Below are 20,357 nucleotides of genomic sequence, written 5' to 3' on the forward strand. Positions count from 1 at the left end.
TCACAGCCGCCTGTGATGGAGGTGAAGAGGTTGTCGAGACAACATTTTCATTTACCTTCATCATGTTCCCTCCCTACCTACACCTGAACGTCATTGACAGACTTTGTATCGAGGACTTTTATGTTCGACAACATTGATTCTGGTGTACATAACATTACTGGACTGACAGCCTCTTGTTCTTCGACCTGTTCTTGACGACGAACATATTGACAAAAACTAACAAAATTTTGCATCAGTGTACTGCCGACAAAGGACAAAAAGGGACATACAGGACACGGATGTGGACTGACTTGACAGTGCCTTCACTATATGTGTTCTTGGCACTGACGATGTTGATGCTCATGGTGAAGTGACATGACTGTCGATTACTGGACGACTGATGTACTAACAGGTCTCAATGTATCCAGTAAACACATGACTCGAAACACGTACCAAAAGATCCTTCGTTTCCTTCATTACTCGGACAACACTACCACCGACCCTACAGACAATTTAAGAAAGATCAGGCCCGTTTTGGAGAACCAGAAAGGCAAGATAAACACTGTTTGGGGCTTTCCAAAAGGTGGTGATTGATGAGTTGCATACGTTATTCTGTGGCCATATTTCTTTCAGACAGTACATGCCATTGTAACATCATCCTTTTGGCATAAATATATTTGTACTGTGTGACTGCAAGATGGGTGTTGTCCTTGAAATAATAATAATATAGACCAGGACAACAACTGATATTCCACATAATGATCGTATTGACATTTCTGGTGCAGTAGTGAAAAAAATGATGGAAGACAATGTGGGTACAGGACACATTCTTTTCACGGATAATCGGTACTCCTCTCCTGACCTGGCACTGCACCTGCTCGCCAGGAACATAGGGTGCTGTGGCACAGTCAGGCCAAACCTCTGTGGCATGCCACTGTTCAGTACTGAGTAGATGAGAGGCACTATCCAGCTGATGCAAAGCACGGATCTTCTTGCCCTGCATTGGCAAGACAAATGTGATGTTCACAAGCAGTCAACCGTGAACATAGGTGCTCTCATCGACACATGGAAAATTGATCATGCAACAGGATAATGCATTCGGAAACCACATGCAATCACAGACAACAATCGAAACATGTGCATGGTTGATAAGAGTAGCATCCAGGTTGGTAGTGTGGAATGCATTCGTCGTTGTCAAGTTGTACATGAAATTCTTTTACCGCTTGGTAGACACGTGTGTTCTGAATAGACATCACTACTACTGCCAGAAATCCGGAAAGGCAATCTCTATGAGGCAATTCGTACATGGCTGTGTGTTTGCCATCCTGCAGGAATAAGGGCCACAATCGCCATCGCCATGGGAACATATAAATTTTATTTGTAATCCTTCAGACCAACATGGTGCAAAGGACTGGACTGCAGTGCATTATTTGGAGAAACAGCCATCACCCACTAATCCCCCAGAACCAACAAGAACTGGCAGGAGTGCTGAGCTACGGTGCCAAGTTTCTGTCACACCAGTTAGTCGACAGCGAGAACGAAAACTCACCACCTGGCAGCGTCATGGCTGTAAGCTATAGTCGTTCCAAAATATCAAGATCGTTTGGGCGTTGTCCCTCTCGGGAATTCCCCTTCGCGCGACATTGCCGAATCTATACCAACACACACACCTCTCTGTCTCATGTCAGCTATTTACCACTTCTAAATGAAATTTATTTACAGTATATATGTATATAATTCTCTAGTAAGGCTATATAGTGTAAGAAATGCCTATTGTTTTTAATAATAACAATGACTTTTTATAAATACCTCAACACTTGGCAGGGTCGCTTTCCAGCGCTGTCACGTTTGTGAGTCAGTGAGGATGGGTCAGGTGTTAATCCGCAGGTCATTTCCTCTCTGACCGCCATCAAAGATGGAAGCTCCTACCCCTGCTCATCATATAGACTTTTCATAGAACCGTATAGACTTTATATAAAAATAAATTTCCGTAAAATGTTGATTTCGTATGCAAAGAGAGAGAGAGAGAGAGAGAGGCAGACAGACAGACAGTCAGGAGGCTTTTCCTCAAATTCTAATAATTCATAAAACCGTATAGACTTTTTATAGAAATAAATCTACATAAAATGTAGATTTTATATGGAGAGAGAGAGAGAGAGAGAGAGAGAGAGAGAGAGAGAGAGAGAGAGAGAGAGAGAGAGAGAGAGAGGTAGTGAGCTGGGCGTGAGGGTTGTCCCTTGAGCTATGTCTCTAATCCTGTAATTTGCCCAGTAGAAAGTGTGGCAACGTCGTGGGTCGGGGAATTCCCATGAGGGACAACGCCCAAATGATCTCGATATTTTAAAAAGACTATAGCTCTCTGCCCACCATGCTTCCCAGAGTAGGATACACTTGTAAGGAACTTGTGTGACATACTTGTAAATAATGTGAAAGTACGAGTAGTGTGTAAAGAACTATATAATGTGTATGTTAATGAAAATGGAAATTATATGCTAGTATAAGTATGAACAAGGAAGTGCGGTTGTATAAGACTGACAAGAAAATAAGTGTTAGTGTAAGTAAGGCAAAAAAAGTAAGTCAAGAAAACAAAGAAAGTGTATTTCCCAGGCAGAGACTGGTTATTAATGTTTGCTTTTGACCTGGGAAGGGAGGAGAGGTAATGATCCCTCGCGCTCGCTGTTCATTCTACAACCCACAACCTACAACCCTATAAGTGTAGAGGTAAGAATGTTTTGTGTCCATTACTAGTTTTGTGTGTGTGTGTGTGTGTGTGTGTGTGTGTGTGTGTGAGTGAGTGTGTGTGTGTGTGTGTGTGTGTGTGTGTGTGTGTGTGTGTGTGTGTGTGTGTGTGTGTGTGTGTGTGTGTGTGTGTGTGTGTGTGTGTGCCAATATTTCTAGTATGGTATTGTTTCCCCCTCATTTATTAGGAGATTGAATGAAAATATTCATAGTCCTTGTTAATTTTACTTAAAACTATTACCCTACAACTTCACCATCCGTTTCCACTGCTTCTCCAGTCCAAGGACATGCTTATCTCTGGGCTTATCTTTTCTGACCGCGAGGGTTATCCCTGAACAGATACACCCGCACCCATATCTGAAAACAGAATAAAACTAGCATCCTTCTCTCTTTCGACACACACTATACCACCAAGACTACAGAAACAACTCCACACATGCATAAACATTACAAACATGAAAAACGAGGAAAAATCATTTATTATGCAGTATATATTTTTTAAAATGATAAGTACACATTTTATGTACCGAATTTTTTCATATAACATACTTCTAATGTTTCACAACCATTTTAGCAACGTGAGGTGTTCTTATGGCGAGGATATGGATGTTAAACCTTCCCATCCATTCTCGCTCCTTCCCTCGTCCGAAGTATCAAATAGTCGTATCGAATTTTGTCTGCCACGGTTCAACCTGTACACACACAAGTTTACCCTTATCTGGTAACAGACTATAAACAGCGCTTTTCGCTTCTTGTAACACACACAATGCCACCCAGGCAACAAAAATAGCTCGATACTTTCATAAACATAAACGTTTAAAGCAGTGAAAAAAATCATAATAATTTTTGACCTAAGTATCCCTGTTATGTACTAATTTTGTTCTTATTAGATATTTGTAATAAATCATAACCATTAGATCAATAAATGAAGTATGTTGATGGTGAATATTTGGATATTTCATGGTGCGTTTTTTATTGCGCATTTGTGTAGATTTCACCGGCACGTCCACAATCATTTTTAAATTTTTCTGTGATTCATAGTACCGGTAGATCACGTAATAGGTTTAGGTACCTAAAAAAAATGCATTACCGGATGAGACAGACTATTTTCTTCATATTGGCAAAGAAAAAAACATCGATGTTCGAAACGTGGGGGAAAAAAAAAAAAAATGGCCCCTGGGTGCATGCAAATGTCGTACCTCATGGCCATTGAAGGGTAGAATGAAAACATTGAGTATAAGCAGAGGGGTAGTTGCTCCTGCCAGAAAGAGGTTTGGATTACGAAAGGAGTTTAGGGTAAGCTAGATCTCAGGTTAAAGACAGAGGAAGAAGAAGAAAATATTGTAAATGAAATACTTGTAAGATATAAGAAATTATTGAAACGTCTTTAAGTACCACAAACAATTTTGGACTATTGCGAATAAGTAAGAAAATCTGAAAACTGTGAAAGTGTCAGAAATGCTAGTAAGTTAAAACTAATAAAAATACCTCAGATTGGTGATCAGAAAATCATGTATGACAATACAGCAAAGGCTGTAACAGGAAAAAGCTGAAATATATATTACATGTACAACACAAACTTTTAAGTTCTCTTGGTTCCAGAGCCTTGCTGAATGAACAGTTTTCCTTGACTAACCGAGGCCAAATATGTCACATGTAATAAATGAACATTGATCAATGGAGGTCACGTATAATAATTCATTTATACACCTCTGACCCACTGTTTTTTAGTGTAATCACACCCATGTTCACACTCATATTCTAATTCAGGTTCTTTATGGAACAGCTGAGCCTGGTTCGTTATCAAGCTACCTGGCATGTCTACGTCATCTGACAGTCAAAACCATTATAACATCACTCATTCATGCTCAATACTTTTATCATCTTTGATAGTTTTTTTTTAATGTTCATTTGCTTCTTCAACTCAGTCTGCATAGAATTTGATTTTTTTTTTTTTTACCTTTGCCTCTTTGTATCATTAGCAGTTGACAGACCAGTACAACTTCTGGGTGGAACACAATGGTCCTTTTTTTTTTTTTTTTTCAACAGTAAGTTACTTATCCTGCTTTATTGTTTTTGTTTTTGGCATTTTAAAAATTTCCTCTGCATTATATCCTCCTACCCCAAGTATCTGTGAATGCATTATTGTGACCAGACAGGTGAATGAAAATATACGCGAAGATATGGGCGGCCAATGTGATAGATCTCTGAGTAGCTACGTATCGGTTACTATGGTAAGGAAATGCCTTATGGCGATTGCCTTCCACACACAAAGAACCCCAAAATGTAATAACGTTTCATGCACTCCACTCTTATGTATAAGGTGTCTCAGTAGATACCAGTGATGAAAATAACCTTTTCATTTGATTGTGGTAGTAATTAAGAATAAACTGAAGTAGTGATATAGTGTTTAAGGATAAACTTAACTAAAAGAACGAGAAGTTTGTTAATAAGTGTCGTACTCGCAAGAACAGAAATTGATCGTTATGAATGGCTAATTGTGGCAACTTCGTTTTCACAGACAAAATACATTGATAACAATGTTTCCTCACAAAGTTAGTTAGGGGATATATGAGAGAAAAAACAAAAAAACAAAAAGGTTGTCTTTTCCTGGATCAAGAGTAGCAGAATCTATGTTAACATAGCTGATCCAGTTTGTTCAGATATTATAGAGGTTACTGTTTAGGTATTAGGCAAAATAGTGAGTGTAAACATGTAGGCTCTAAGCCAGTTAACAGTGACTCCTATTTATTGTATTATTTGGATGCTGAGTGGCTACGTCATTGCGGTACTTTGACGATGAAGGAGGTTTGACTGTACAGGAATACGAGTACACTGGTGTTTAAGCTTGACATCACCACTGACATTTGCATATTTCTTAAAAGCCATAGCTAGGGTTAAATCGACGTAAAAAAAAAAAAAAAAAAAAAGAATAAGACAATATGCAGGGATGACCATCAAGACATCTACTGTTAGCTGCACTCGACACTGTGGCCGCCCGGTAAATTAGTCTGGCAGGCGCGAGATTTTCTCTCATAATTCAGTATAAGTTGTGTCAGATCATCAGATGCCGGAAAATTGGAGTTGTACAAACATGAACACTAGGGGACGAGTTATTCTGCCAAAAGAGGGCAGGTTAATCGCACACATCCACTTCTCCAACTCTCCCTCCTTACACCCACAAAACCAGTGATCTGTTGGGCAGATGGATCGGAGATCTGACTCATCTCTCACTCTCAAGTTTTGCCGCATTTAATGTTACTTTCATTAATCCTACTATTAGATGTATTGTTATTTGAATATACACTTTCAGTTCCATGAGATGTAATTATATCGTAATTTTAGCAGATGTTAATAGAATGACCCTAATGTACAGAGTCTGGTTTACAAGTATTTACCCGTCGCCTAAACGATATGATAAAGTCCAAATATCAGCAGCAAGTTATACTGATACAGCCACTCAAGTCTCTCTCCTGCCTTGTCTTTTGCAGAGCCACATATCGACCCTTCCACTCATCCACCTACCCAATCAGCCCATCCAACACAAACGACCGACATCACTCCGGCCACACACCTGGGCGACCCAACCAATCCACCGATTCCAGCCATCCACCTTGCCCTCCCACGAAACTCACCTAACAGTGCCACTGAACACACTGACTAACCTACACACCCTGAACACACCCAGCCACCCAAACCACCAACCCAATTAACTATCAGAATTCTCAGCCATCCTGGTGACTCACTGTGCCCATTCACCCTGGCGACCCACTCTGGCCACACATTACGATGACCCATCCTATCTACCGACCCCTACCACCTACTCTTCCCTCCTAAGAATTCCACCCACCCTGCCCACTCAAGATGCCATACATCACATCCACTCACAAAACCCACCCACCTTACCCACCCACTTCTCTTTGAAAACTCACCCACCCTGCCCACCTACCCCACCCTCGTAATCCACCCATTCTTTCAACGCACTCCTCCCACGGACCCACCCGCCAATCCATATGCCTAACCACCCTTTTCGTCCAAACCCATTCACTCCCCCTCCCATCCCACTCATTCATGAGAACTCCATTCATCCACCAAATTCATCCCATCCAGACCTAACATACCGATCCCTCCTCGACCACCCCGATCCAGCCAGGCATCCATCCGGCCTACTCCATACATCCACGTCCTAACCCATCTACCCCTACAACTCACCTCAAAGCTATTGCACACATCCCACCCAACCCACCCTTACCAACCGTTCTGCCCACCCACCTTGGCGATCACCGAACCAACACACTCACCAACTCAACCTCATTAACCCCACCCATGCAACCAACTGACTCCAACACACACACACACACACACACACACACACACACACACACACACACACACACACACACACACGCAGAAAAAGAGAGAGAGAGAGAGAGAGAGAGAGAGAGAGAGAGAGAGAGAGAGAGAGAGAAAGAGAGAGAGACAGAGAGACAGAGAGACTATTTTGGAGGAATGAGCCTCAAGAGATCCTTTCAGTTTCTGCTGACATGCCATCTCTAATACCATGATGAGTTAGTTTCGCACTTCGATAAATCGACAGGCAGGTTATAGAAACTTACAGAATTTATGCTAATAAATGATCAACTTACAAAAGGTGTCGACACCAGTAATTCAACATTCCTATGTCATAAGGGATGCATGGTGTGTGAAACGTATGACTGCTGGGCCCCAGGCAAGAAGTTCTTTGAATTATGCCCAGTGTCGGACACATAAGAAAAAAAATCTTAAGTTAAAGATTATGTAAAACATAAAGAAGAGGGTATAAATCAATAGAATGTCAATGATTGCTTATGACAACGTTGCTTCCCTATATAAGGCAGGAATGCGTGCGCATGCCTGTGTGTGTGTGTGTCTATTTATGCGTGTTTTGCTTGTTCTTACTGTGTGTGTGTGTGTGTGTGTGTGTGTGTGTGTGTGTGTGTGTGTGTGTGTGTGTGTGTGTGTGTGTGTGTGTGTGTGTGTGTGTGTCTATTTATGCGTGTTTTGCTTGTTCTTACTGTGTGTGTGTGTGTGTGTGTGTGTGTGTGTGTGTGTGTCTATTTATGCGTGTTTTGCTTGTTCATACTGTGTGTGTGTGTGTGTGTGTGTGTGTGTGTGTGTGTGTGTGTGTGTGTGTGTGTGTGTGCGCGTGCGCGTGTGTGTGCGCGTGTGTGTGTGTTCTTACCTAATTGTTCTCACCTAACTGAATCTTTACAGAAATGAGTCAAGCTCATACTATCCCGTGTCTTAAACCATATTTATCGTACATATCCTTAAAACTGTGAATTGTTTGGGCACACACTATTTCATTCGGTAGTGCATTCCACTGATCAATTGCTCTATTTCCTTACGTCTTTATCACCTCTCTTCTTATGCAGTTTTTTGCAGTGACCTCTTGCTGATGCTTCCCCATAGGTTAAGTAATCATTTATGTCTATTTTCTCCTTCCCTGATATGCATTTATATAACATAATCATGTCACCTCTTTTCCTTCTCTCCTGTAGTGTTGGTAGATTCAGTTTATTTAGTCTTTCTTCGTAGCTTAGATCCCTTATGCTTGGTATCCATCTTGTATCGGTCCTTTGAACTTTTTCAATCTTGTCTATGTGTTTTTTGAGATGAGGACTCCAGACTAGTGATGCATACTCCAGGGTTGGTCTGATGAATGATGTTATTATCTTTCTTAGCATGTCTTCATTTATGTATGTGAATGCTATTCTCATATTTGCAAGCAGTGTATACATGTTCCGTACCATCTCACTGATGTGGTTAGCCGGAGATAGTCTGGTATTGATAATCACACCTAGGTCCTTCTCTCTTTCTGATGTGTGTAGGGTTTTATTTCCTTATGTATAATCCCAATCAGGTCTTTTTCCACTTTTACCAAACTTGATTACATGACATTTGTCCACAATGATTTCCATTTGCCATGTATTACTCCATTCATGAAGTTTACTTCTTCTTGTAGCTCTTTACAAGAGTCTGTGTTAGTAATTCTCCTTTGTATTTTTGCATCATCTGCAAACATATTTAAATAGCTTTCATTCTCATTGTCTATATCATTTATATACACTAAAAACATGATTGGTGCCAGCACTGAGCCCTGTGGTACTCCACTAGTCACTTCCTTCCATGATGAGTAGTTTCCCCTTAGTACTGTTCTCATTTCTCTTCTTATGAGAAAATCTTGCATCCAACAATACAGTTTGCCTCGATTTCCTCCTTGATGGTACAGTTTCCATAAAAGTCTTTGATGTGGTACTGTGTCAAATGCTTTCTTGAAATCTAGATAGATACTGTCCACCCATCCTTCTTTCTCGTAATGTGTCTGTTACTCTGTCATAGTAGCTCAACAGATTAGTAACACATGATTTTCCTTTTCTGAAACCAAACTGTCTTTCTGTTATCATTCTGTGTTCTTCTAGATGATTTACCCATGCTTTTCTTATAAGCTTTTCTAATACCTTGCTTACAATACTGGTTAGTGATACTGGTCGGTAGTTGAGTGGATTTTGTCTATTCCCTTTCTTGAATAAGGGAACAATGTTTGCTTTCTTCCAAATATCAGGTAGTTTACCTTGACTCAATGATTTCTTTAAAATTAAAAATAATGGTTTACTTAACTCTTTTGCACATTCTCGTAGTACCCAACACGAAATTTCATCATGACCAATTGCTTTTCCTTTGTCTAATTTACTTAGCTCCTCCTGTATTACTTTTTCTGATGTTTGTATATTTGGTAGTATGTGTGTGCATGCATGTTCCACATAATCCCTCAATTTTTTTTTCCTCTGTAAAAACTGGTTGGAATTTCTTGTTTAGTGCTTCACAAATATCCTTCTCTTGTGTATAGGTGATTCCCTCGTCCGTAATGGATTGTATTTTATCTTTTACTTTGGTTTTTCTTCTGATGTAGCTGTAAAACAGCTTCGGTTGATCACTACTTTTATTTATGATATCCTCCTCAAACTGTTTTGGGGCTTCCCTCCTTATTCTTGTATAATCGTTTCTTGCCTGTTTGTAATTATTATATGCCCTTTCACTATTATGTCTTCTGTATCTATTCCACAACAAATCGCTTTTTTCTTTTGATTTTTTACATTCTGTATTGAACAATTTCTGTATTTTCTTTTCTGCCTCTTTGTGCTTTGGGATGTACTTCTGGACTCCTATTTCATAAAGTTCACTGAATTTTTTATATATAGCATTTAAATCTTGTCTTCTAAGCTCCTTTCCAAATCAATTTCTAAGAAGTACTTCTTTAGGTCATGGTAGTTTCCCTTTTTATAGTTTAGGCTCTTTTTGTAACTTTCATTGCTGTTAACTATGTCATATGCTATCCTGAAGTTGCAGTTTAGTACTGCATGGTCACTTTTGCCGAATGGAGGGTGGTATATTAAATTGTCAATATTGTTTTCTTGCGTAGTAAATATGAGATCTAAAATTGAGAGAACATCGAGTCCTCTTTTTCTGGTGCTTTCCCTTACAGGTTACGTTAGGAAAAACTCTTGCACGAGATCCGGGAGCTTTTGGTCCCAACAGCTTTCTTGGCTTATTATATCTAGCGTATTCCAATTTATATTTGTATTAAAATCTCCAGTTAGTATAATTCTTTCCGATTTCTCTTCCATTTTATGTAGTAATGATCTTAAACTCTGAATTGTATAATCTGCCAGGTCTTCATACTCGTCTCTTTCTCATGTGTTTGACTTGGGTGGCATGTACAAATTGGCTACAATTACTTTCCCTTCAGATGTATTGATCTCTACTGCAATCAGTTCTACTTGTGACGGTATATCTAATTCTATTTCCTTGACGTTTAGATTTTTCCTAGTTAATATTATAATTCCCCCTCCTTTTTTTAAGCTCCTATCTTTCCTCCATATATTATATTCCTCTAAGTTTTGGATGTCATTTGATATCCTTGGTGTTAATTTTGTATCAGTTAGGCATATTATATATGGTTCATTTTCTCTGACATAATCATTCATCTCTAATAATTCAGATACCATTCCATCCACATTTGAGTACAATAACTTAATCATCTTGTTTATATACTTGTCATGACTTAGTTCTATTACCTTCCTCCTTTTTATTCCCTCCTGTTTATATACCACTTTCGTACCTGCAATCCTATTACTTTGTAAAAAACTGCATTCTTCTCCTCTGATCTTCCCTCATTTTTTGTTTTTGCTTCCTCCCTCTTCTCTTTCAATAATTCCAGTTTTTCTTGCGTTAGGCATCTTTTTATCCATACATTTTTGAACTCCTCTTTTTCCATAAGATTCTTTGCATTTTTTAGTATCTCCTCCACGGTGTTTACACTCTGGAAGGTTACCTTTAAGGGTCTTGACTTGCTTTTCTCGTATTTCCCTAACCTTTTGTGTTCTATATCTTTACTACAGATTTCCTCTGATACTTCTTTCAATATGCTCATTACATTTGCCATCTCCTTTTTGTCTCTTGAGATCTTGTTTTTTACTTCTTCCTCTTCTATACCAGTGATTACTATAGATTCGTTGATATCTACTGAATCTCTGACTAACTTAGGATTGTTCTGGATGATACTTTTCACTTCCTTTTTAACGCTTTTTTTCCACCCTTGTTTCTAAGTCTTTCTTTACTTTCACCATTTCAGCATAAGTGGTTTCCACATCATTTTTGTACCTTTGCACAGCTTCATTCACCTGTGTTATCTTCTCCTCAATATTACTGCTTTGGTCTATCAGACTGCTTACTTCCCTAATTGTCTCTGTATCATTTTTGAACTTTTCCATAATACTCTCGTGGTTGACTACTGTACTTGCCATTTCACTTATTTTTCTCCTAAGTGAACCCAGTTCTACTGTCAGCTCATCTATGGTTATGCCTTTCTTGTTGACTTCCTTTCCTAATTTTTCTGTTTCTTCCTTTTGCAAGTGCATCTGTTTCTTAATTTCATCAATCTCCTTTTGAAAAGCCGCCTCTAGCCTGTGTACTCGTTCTACCAGTTTATTGTGAGTCTCCATTTCAACCAGTTCTTGGTAGAAATCATTGTTTTGCATTCTACCTTTATCCCTATTCTTTTCCAAATTTGCTTTACTAAAGTATGTGATCATGTTGCAGTACTAAAAGCACATATGGTACTTGCATTCCCTGGGGTAGTTGTAAACTAAACAAACGATCAGCTGATTTTGCGCATTCTTACTCTAATTTGTTTTCTTTTCTGTTTGAACAAGTCTTGCTTAAAATTTCTTCTTCTTCTTCTTCTTTTTTTTTTTTTAGAACACCATTTAGTCTAACAGAGCTTGACTCATATAAAGATACTAATTTAGGTAATGGCGCTGGCCAAGTTGGCCGTTTATGGAGCGATGGCGGCGAGCGTCTGGTCTCCTCGGTGCCTTGTGTGTGTTTGTGTGTGTGTGTGTGTGTGTGTGTGTGTGTGTGTGTGTGTGTGTGTGTGTGTGTGTGTATTTATGCGGTTTTTGCTTGTGTCTTCCTGTCTTTGCGTGTGTGTGTGTGTGTCTTAGTGTGTGTGTGTGTGTGTGTGTGTGTGTGTGTGTGTGTCTTAGTGTGTGTGTGTGTGTGTGTGTGTGTTGGAGTCAGTTGGTTATGTGGATGGCGTTAACGAGTTGAGTTGGTGGGTGTGTTGGTTCGGTGCATCTCCAAGGTGGGTGGGCAGAATGGTTGGTAAGGGTGGGGTGGGAGGGTTGGGTGGGATGTGTGGAGTGGTTTGGGGTGGATGGTAGGGGTAGATGGGTTAGTAAATGGATGCGTGGGTTGGGTTGGGTGGGTGATTTGTTGGACTGGTGGGTGGTCGGGGAGGGGTCGGTAAATTAGTTTTGGATCGGATGAGTTTGGTGGATGAGTGGGGTTCGAATGGGTGAGAGGGATGTGGGGGGAGTGAATGGATTTGGGAAAGAAGGGTGGCTGGGCATATGGATGGGCGGGCTGGTAGGTGAGAGGATGGGTGGATAGGATATGTAGGTTACCATGGTGGGATAGGTGGGCAAGGTGAGTGAATGTTCAGGGAGAGGTGGATGGATACGGTGGGAGGATTGTGTGAGTGGATGTGATGGATAGCATTATTGGGTGAGCAGTGTTAGTATGATTCGTGGGGGGGAAGGTTGGGTGTCAGGGACCAGTGGGCAAGATGGGTCGTCGGAATGTGTGGGCAGAGTGGGTCGCTAAGGTGAGTGGGCACAGTGGGTCACCAGGGTGGCTGGAAAGATTGCGTGGTTGGGGTGCTCTGGGTGATGTGGTTGGGTTGGTGGGTTGGGTTGCTGGATGGGTTCAGGGTGGGTCGTTGAGTGGGTGGATGTGCTGGGTGGCATTGTGTATGTGAGCTCCGTGGGTGACATTCGTGGGCAGGCAGGGTGGATGACAAGAACCAGTGGGCTGGGTGGATCGCCCAGGCAGCTGGGCAGGGTGAATGGCCGGGCTAGGGTCAGCGGGTTGTTTCATGGGAAACGTGGGTAGGTGGATGCATGGGTAGGTAGATGAGTGGACGAGTGGATATATGGCTCTACAGATGAAAAGGAAAGAGCAGGACTTACATGGCTAGTAATTATAATACTAGTCACTGTTACCTAGATTCTAGTATATCGTTTAGTAGAAGACGTTGCATAATTATTCTGAAAGCAAGCTCTATACGTTAGAGCCATGCTATTAAAATTTGCTAAAATTTCGATATAATTACTTCTCATGGAACTGAAAATAAACCTATGCACGTAATAATACACCAAATGGTAGAATAAATGAAAGTAACATTACGAATCATGCGGCTAGATGTGAGATTGAGTGAAGCTTCGGATCTCTGATCCATCTAACAAATCAGTGGTTTGCTGGGGGGAAAGAAGGAGGCTGGGGAGATGGACGTGTGCAATTAACTTGCCATCTAGTGGCAGACTACCGTGTAACGGTAGTAGCGTTCATGACATTACATGTAGATTCCCAGCTCTACTCTAGGTTACAGTAACTCCTTTTATTTGGATGCATTATACTTCTATGCCTCGTTTTTTGCGCAAAAATTAAGTTTCCAAGTTGTCTCACACTTTACTGATTTCCCTACATTTTGCTGCTCCCAGCCGTCAGCCAACGGCAACAAAGTTACTCCAGCCACTATAGCACACGGGTGGAAGAAACTTTTCCCTCACCTGACTGTGGAAGGTGAGCGGCAGAGGGAAGACGACATGCTGGCAGCTGATGTGGAAGCTGTCAAAAACACAAACTAAGACTCATCAGAGGTGGACGAAATGGCTGTAAGACAACACTTGACACACTACGACCTAGACTCAGGTGTGGTAGACATAACAGAGGAAGACATGAACTCTAGTGAAGAGGAGAACGAAAGGCCAGCACACACTGCAGAGGGCAAGATGAGCATGCAGAAACTGTCCCAGACCCTGTCCACCATAACCGACATGGCAGCCACCCTCGATGCATGCACCAGGACTATGCCTGAGGTTACCAACATCCTATCGACCTTGACTGATATGAAATCTCAAGTGATGGCCGTCTACAACAGAAACATACAGAAGCAGAGACAAGCCCGGATCACATGATATTTTCAGGAGAGACAGAATGTGGCTGCTATTCTGCAAGACTTGGATGTGCCAGCAGGGGTGGATGAACGAGAAGTGGACAGAGAGGAAGTGGAGGTGTTGGAGCCTGAGTTCGACTTCGAGGGCTTTGGCCTGGGTGTTGGGGCTTCCCCAGAGAGGTCCATGTCACCTAGTAACCAGCCCATCTACCCTCAACACACCTTCACTTGATAGGGTAGGTACAGACGTCGGAATAAGTTCATTTCCTTTTTCGTGGGCTAAGGTGTTTGTAACACTGCTCGATGGAGAGATATCCCCTCCTCCTCCCTTCCTCATAGTCCCACACTCCCACCCAATCCCCCCACTTTTCTCTCCGACCCCATAACCCCACCCGGTACCCTCCATACTCTCGCTCACAGCCAGCTAGGGGTTTCTGTACTTCAAGCACCTCTCTAATTACGTGTAGTCCGAACGACTAATAAAGGAATAGTACAGTATATATCATAAACCAAGTTAGGAAAAGGTTTGCTACACTGAGAGAAAGAGAGAGAGAGAGAGAGAGAGAGAGAGAGAGAGAGAGAAAGAAATGGAGAAATGAATTCCCCGAGCTAGGCAACTAAGGCCATATAGCCCCGCTGGGTTACAGGAGGGCGCTACCCCTCCCGGCAACGATAGCACGGGCGAGGCTCGAAGAGAGAGAGAGAGAGAGAGAGAGAGTTAAAAGACTGGGAGCAACAGGCGAAGAGGGAGAGCGAGTGGAAAAATTAGAAATTAGAGGACAGCTACGGAGAAAATAAGAAGGGGAGAGGCAAGGAGAGAACAACGAGAGCTAGGAAATGAGACAGAAAGTGAGAAGAAGACACAGTGAGAGGTGAAATAAGATACAAGCAGTGTGAAAGGGAAAGAGAAAAGGGAGATGTGAATAGAAAGGCCGGGAGACAGGGAAGTAGAGACAAAAAAGGAGACAGCTGAGAGAAAATGGGAATGGAGCAAACATAGAAACAGGGATAACAAAAGGAGAAAGTGGGAAAGAGAGCTACGGAACGGAATACTAGAACGATAATGAGAAAAATTAGAAATGGAGGCAAGGTAAATGGGAGGAGGAAGATAGTGTGTTATTCTGGCAAGGACGCAGGGAAAGAACTAAGCAGGATAAGACGAAAGCATTGAGGCTGAGTAGAACGAATGTAACATTCAAGTAAAAAGGGAGGGAGAGAAACAGAGAAATTAGAGAAACTTGCGGAGAGAAAGTAGAGATTAAGGATGGTAAGAAATGTTAATTTTTAGGGCAAGAAAGAGGAGGGGGATGTTAAGAAGGGAAGACAAGGGAAGGGAGAGGAAGGAAGAGAGGGAAAGACAGTGGGAAGAGCGAAATGAAAGAAGAGATTTCGGGTGACGAAGAGACAGAGAGAGGAGAGATAAAAAGAGCATGCGCTTATTACTGGGGAAAGAAAGCAGTGAAGGAAATGGATTTAGTACAAGTAAAAAAAAAAAAATATGGAGAGAGTAATGGAGGTTAAAAAATTAGATGTGTGACAGATGAAAAAAGTATGACAAAGTTGTGACACAGAGAGGGAGAAAGAAAAGATGAGTGAGGCAAGGAGGGAGTGACAGAGGGGGAGAGAGACGAAGGAAAGGAAAGAGAGAGGGAGGAAGGTAGGGACTGAGCAGATAGCTATAAAGAAAGGGGAAGGAGGGAAAAGGAAACTGGGGATGAGACAAAGGATCCAGAGAGAGAGAGAGAGAGAGAGAGGGGGAGGGGCAGCACACACACACACAGGCAGACAGACAGATAGGTCGACAAATATTCAGAAAGTGTGCGTTTGTGTGTGTGTGTGTGTGTGTGTTTTCTTCCGTCTCTGTTTCACTCCTATAACACTGTTCCAGTTTTTCACTTGCGTGTTTCCTTCCTCTCTGCTTCAGTTTCTTCTCTCATTCACTTTTTTTTATCAGTATTTTTCTTGATTATTCTTACCATTCCAAATCTCTCTCTCTCTCTCTCTCTCTCTCTCTCTCTCACTCTCTCTCTCTCTTGCAGTATTCTCTTCTTCCCCTCCTTTCCTTCTCACTTTTCTTTCCACCTCTCTTTCTCTTCCCCATCTTACATCATTTTACTTTCTCTCTCTCTCTCTCTCTCTCTCTCTCTCTCTCTCTCTCTCTCTCTCTCTCTCTCTCTCTCTCTCTCTCTCTCTCTCTCTCTCTCTCTCTCTCTCTGTGTTTGTGTGTGTGTGTTTGTGTATGCATGTATGTGAAAGAGTTGTCTACTGTCGCAACATTTAATCACAGCAGATTTATTCTGTGTGTGTGTGTGTGTGTGTGCGTGTGTGTGTAAAAGAAGTGTCTACTGCCGCAACATTTAATCACAGCAGATTTATTCTCTCTCTCTCTCTCTCTCTCTCTCTCTCTCTCTCTCTCTCTCTCTCTCTCTCTCTCTATATATATATATATATATATATATATGTGTGTGTGTGTGTGTGTGTGTGTGTGTGTGTGTGTGTGTGTGTGTGTAAAAGAGATGTCTACTGCCGCAACATTTAATCACAGCAGATTTATTCTCTCTCTCTCTCTCTCTCTCTCTCTCTCTCTCTCTCTCACACACACACACACACACACAGTGTAGTAAACCTTTTCCTAACTTGGTTTATGATATATACTGTACTGTTCTTTTATTAGTTGTTCGGACTACACGTAATTAGAGAGGTGCTTGAAGTACAGAAACCCCTAGCTGGCTGTGAGCGAGAGTATGGAGGGTACCGGGTGGGGTTATGGGGTCGGAGAGAAAAGTGGGGGGGTTGGGTAGGAGTGTGGGACTATGAGGAAGGGAGGAGGAGGGGGTAGCTCTCCATCGAGCAGTGTTACAAACACGGAAAAAGAAACGAACTTATTCCGACGTCTGTACATGTCCCACTGAAATGCTCCTCTATTCTCCCTATTGATTCTTAACTTCATACTTCGACGTTTCACATTTTGCGCAGTTTGGCGGAACATCCAAGCTGCGAAAAACGAGGAGTTACTGTATTTCTCTCTAGCTGCAATATGAATAACAATTTCTGGGCATGATGAGTTAGTTAGGACTTAGATGTTTCGTTGCAGAGGGAGTGAATATGCACTCACTAGCTCTCTCCTCCAAATTTTTCAGGCTGCCCCACCAGCATTAGCTTTTTTTTTTTTTTTTTCCCACCCTTCCGGTGACTGTTAGGATTAACTTGTTTCCCATTTTCCTCCCCTGTTAGCTTGGTACATTAGGTAGCTGCACCTTTCTACTGAACTTGCCTTTGCTTACTAATTCTGGAATGGCCCCCCCACTGATCGCCCTGGGGTGTGAATAGACACATCTGTTGTTTCTTGAGGGTGGTTTGAATTAGCAACCTCACTCTTAGGTGTCATACTCAGTATGTCTTGCCTCTTGCTCGTTTTTTCTGTTTCCTCGCATATCCACAGTGAGGAGGAAGTGGTTAACATGACGGATGCCCTTGCCACCTCTCCCTTCCTCTCAAGGGTGGAAGTTGTACTGATGGACCCCTGACTGCTTCCCAGACTGACTGCCCAGACTGACAGGCCCCAGACTCGAAACTCTCCTCGACATTTTTGTAAATATGTTTTTTTTTTTTTTTCATTCTACATGCTACTGGCTCTATTACTCTGACAAATCTTAATCCTTTTATTATTGAGATGGAGACTGATGCCTGTGCTGAAGTGGACCAAGTGAAAAAACATGTTAATGGAGAACCTCCTTGTTAAGACTATTACCTCTTCTCAGGTAAAGGACTTGTTAAAGCTGAGCAAGTTGTACTGCTATGATACCAAGCCGAAGATCCCTATTTCCATGAATTCCTGCGAGGGCGTTATCACTTGCAGGGATCTCATGGTGATGACTGAGGACGAGATCACACAGGAATTTGCTGAGCAACATGTCATAGCTCCTATATTTATTACCCAATTCTCAGAAGGCATTAGGATGAAGACTGCAACCATTATCCTGACTTTTGATAAAGTTTCTCTTCCTCATCATGTCAAAGTTGGTTAAGAAAATGTTAACGTACGGCCTTATATCGCTAATCCTCCTCATTGTTTGAAATGTCAACTGTATGGACATAGTGACAAGTTTTGTTGGGCTTCCCAATCAGTGTGTGGCAAGTGTGCAGCGCAGCCTTCATATTGCTGAACACTACATATTTGAAACTGCATGTTGCTTTCACTACAAGGTGTTCACTCCATTTCCTCGAGGGATTCTCCCGAGTGGAAGGAGGAGAAAGAGGTCTACACAGTGAAGGCAACTGAGGGGATCTCCTAATATGAAGCTGAGATTATGGTGAAGGCGCTGTATGGAACTCCCTCACCAAATATCTCCTATGCTTCAGTGGTGATGTCCTGTCCTGTCCTGTGCTCTGTCTAGACACAAACTATCCCTGTTCCTCATGCCACTGACTCCTCCTCTCTGTACACTCCAACTCTGGGCATAGGCTTCAGAACCTGTTCTCATGGCCCAGTAGTCCTCCTCCATACCATACACCCACTACTCCATATTGGATACATGCTAGGGATGTTTCATACAGGACTGGTGTATTGGTATTAGCGGCGGTACTTTTACATGTTGGCAGGTCTTCTGGTAGATCAGTGAAGTCTGCTTTTATGAAATTCATATCCTTAAACTATTCCCTGTCCCAGCAGGGACTCGAACCTGGATCCATTAGGACTACAGGCCACCTCTTTACCAATCCAGCCACTGCCTTCTCCTTACTCTCAGGCTGCTGCTATTTCTCAGTCAGGACAGCCTAAACCAAAGTCTGAGAAGTATAATAAAACTAATCTGGCCACACACAGTAGGCAATCATGTCCTCATGTTATTCTCGCTCCGGCTTCAGTGAGGGAGAGAACAGTTAGCTCTTCCTTGGGGAAGTCTGGGAGCCCTGTTTTGATGAAAATTTGGAGATTTCCATCCGCAAGCACCTGGATAGGTCCTCTAATATTTGCTCGCCTGTTGGAAGAAGGCATAAATAATACTAAGCACACTGACCACTATCAAAAATCTTAAACCATTGCATTCAGTATGTTACTATGGAACTGTCGGACTGTTGAGAAAAAATTACACAATATAGCAATCTTGTTCTCTTGTTCTCTTACACAAGTCAGATATTATATGTTTACAGAAGATGCACTTGGTGGATCACCATGATCCTTCACAGTTCAAACACCATCACTCACATGGAAGATATGATGGTTACGGATTTGTCATATTTGCACACAAATCACACCCACAAATGGAAGTCATTCTAAACTTTACTTTGGAAGTGGTCATATGCAGAGTAAAATCTAATTACTCGTATCTGTCTATTTGCTCTTTCTACTGTCCACCACATGGCCCCCTTGACTGAGGTGCTTTGAATTCTTGTTTTGACTACCTTCCTGGAAATAAGTTAGTGTTGGGTGACTTTAACTCCTATCACTATCAATGGAGTGGTTTCAGGATTGATGGCTGTGGGGAGCAAGTAGTCAACCTAATACTACAGTCCAACCTCTGCCTATTGAACGATGGTAGAACGACTCGTGTAAATGATCGTACTGGTTGCTTTTCGGCCAAAGACTTATGTCTTGCCTTCCCACATATACAACATGATTTACTCGTGTGATTCTCATGACGATTCCTTGGGAAGCAATCATCTTCCCATCTGTCTTTCTTATATTATCTGTCTATCTATATACCTTGCGTGCTTCCCCCAAAAGAAAGGAAGGTAGCCAAAGCAGGAATACATACTCCCAATTTACTCATCCGCACATGCACACATGCATTCATTTATATCATAGCCCCAAAGGAAGAAGGGACAGATCCTTACACCACACTGCACAAAGGTCAACTGCGCAGTGCAATCAGTGACAGATGCAGCAGGGCTCGACAGCAGGGCTGGTTTACCCCTGCCACATCATAACGGACCCATCCCCATACCCACATCTGACCTCATCAGCTGATCAGACCAAATGCAGGAGAATGTCCCCTCATGGCCGCGTCACCATTTTTTCATTCACAATTTCTCTCCAATCATTCTTATCACCCTCAGCCACTCTTCCTTGCTCAACAGACAT

The sequence above is a fragment of the Coenobita brevimanus genome, chromosome 13, assembly GCF_032717465.1.
Source record: "Coenobita brevimanus isolate Jiangsu-jjx chromosome 13, ASM3271746v2, whole genome shotgun sequence".
NCBI lineage: Eukaryota > Metazoa > Arthropoda > Malacostraca > Decapoda > Coenobitidae > Coenobita > Coenobita brevimanus.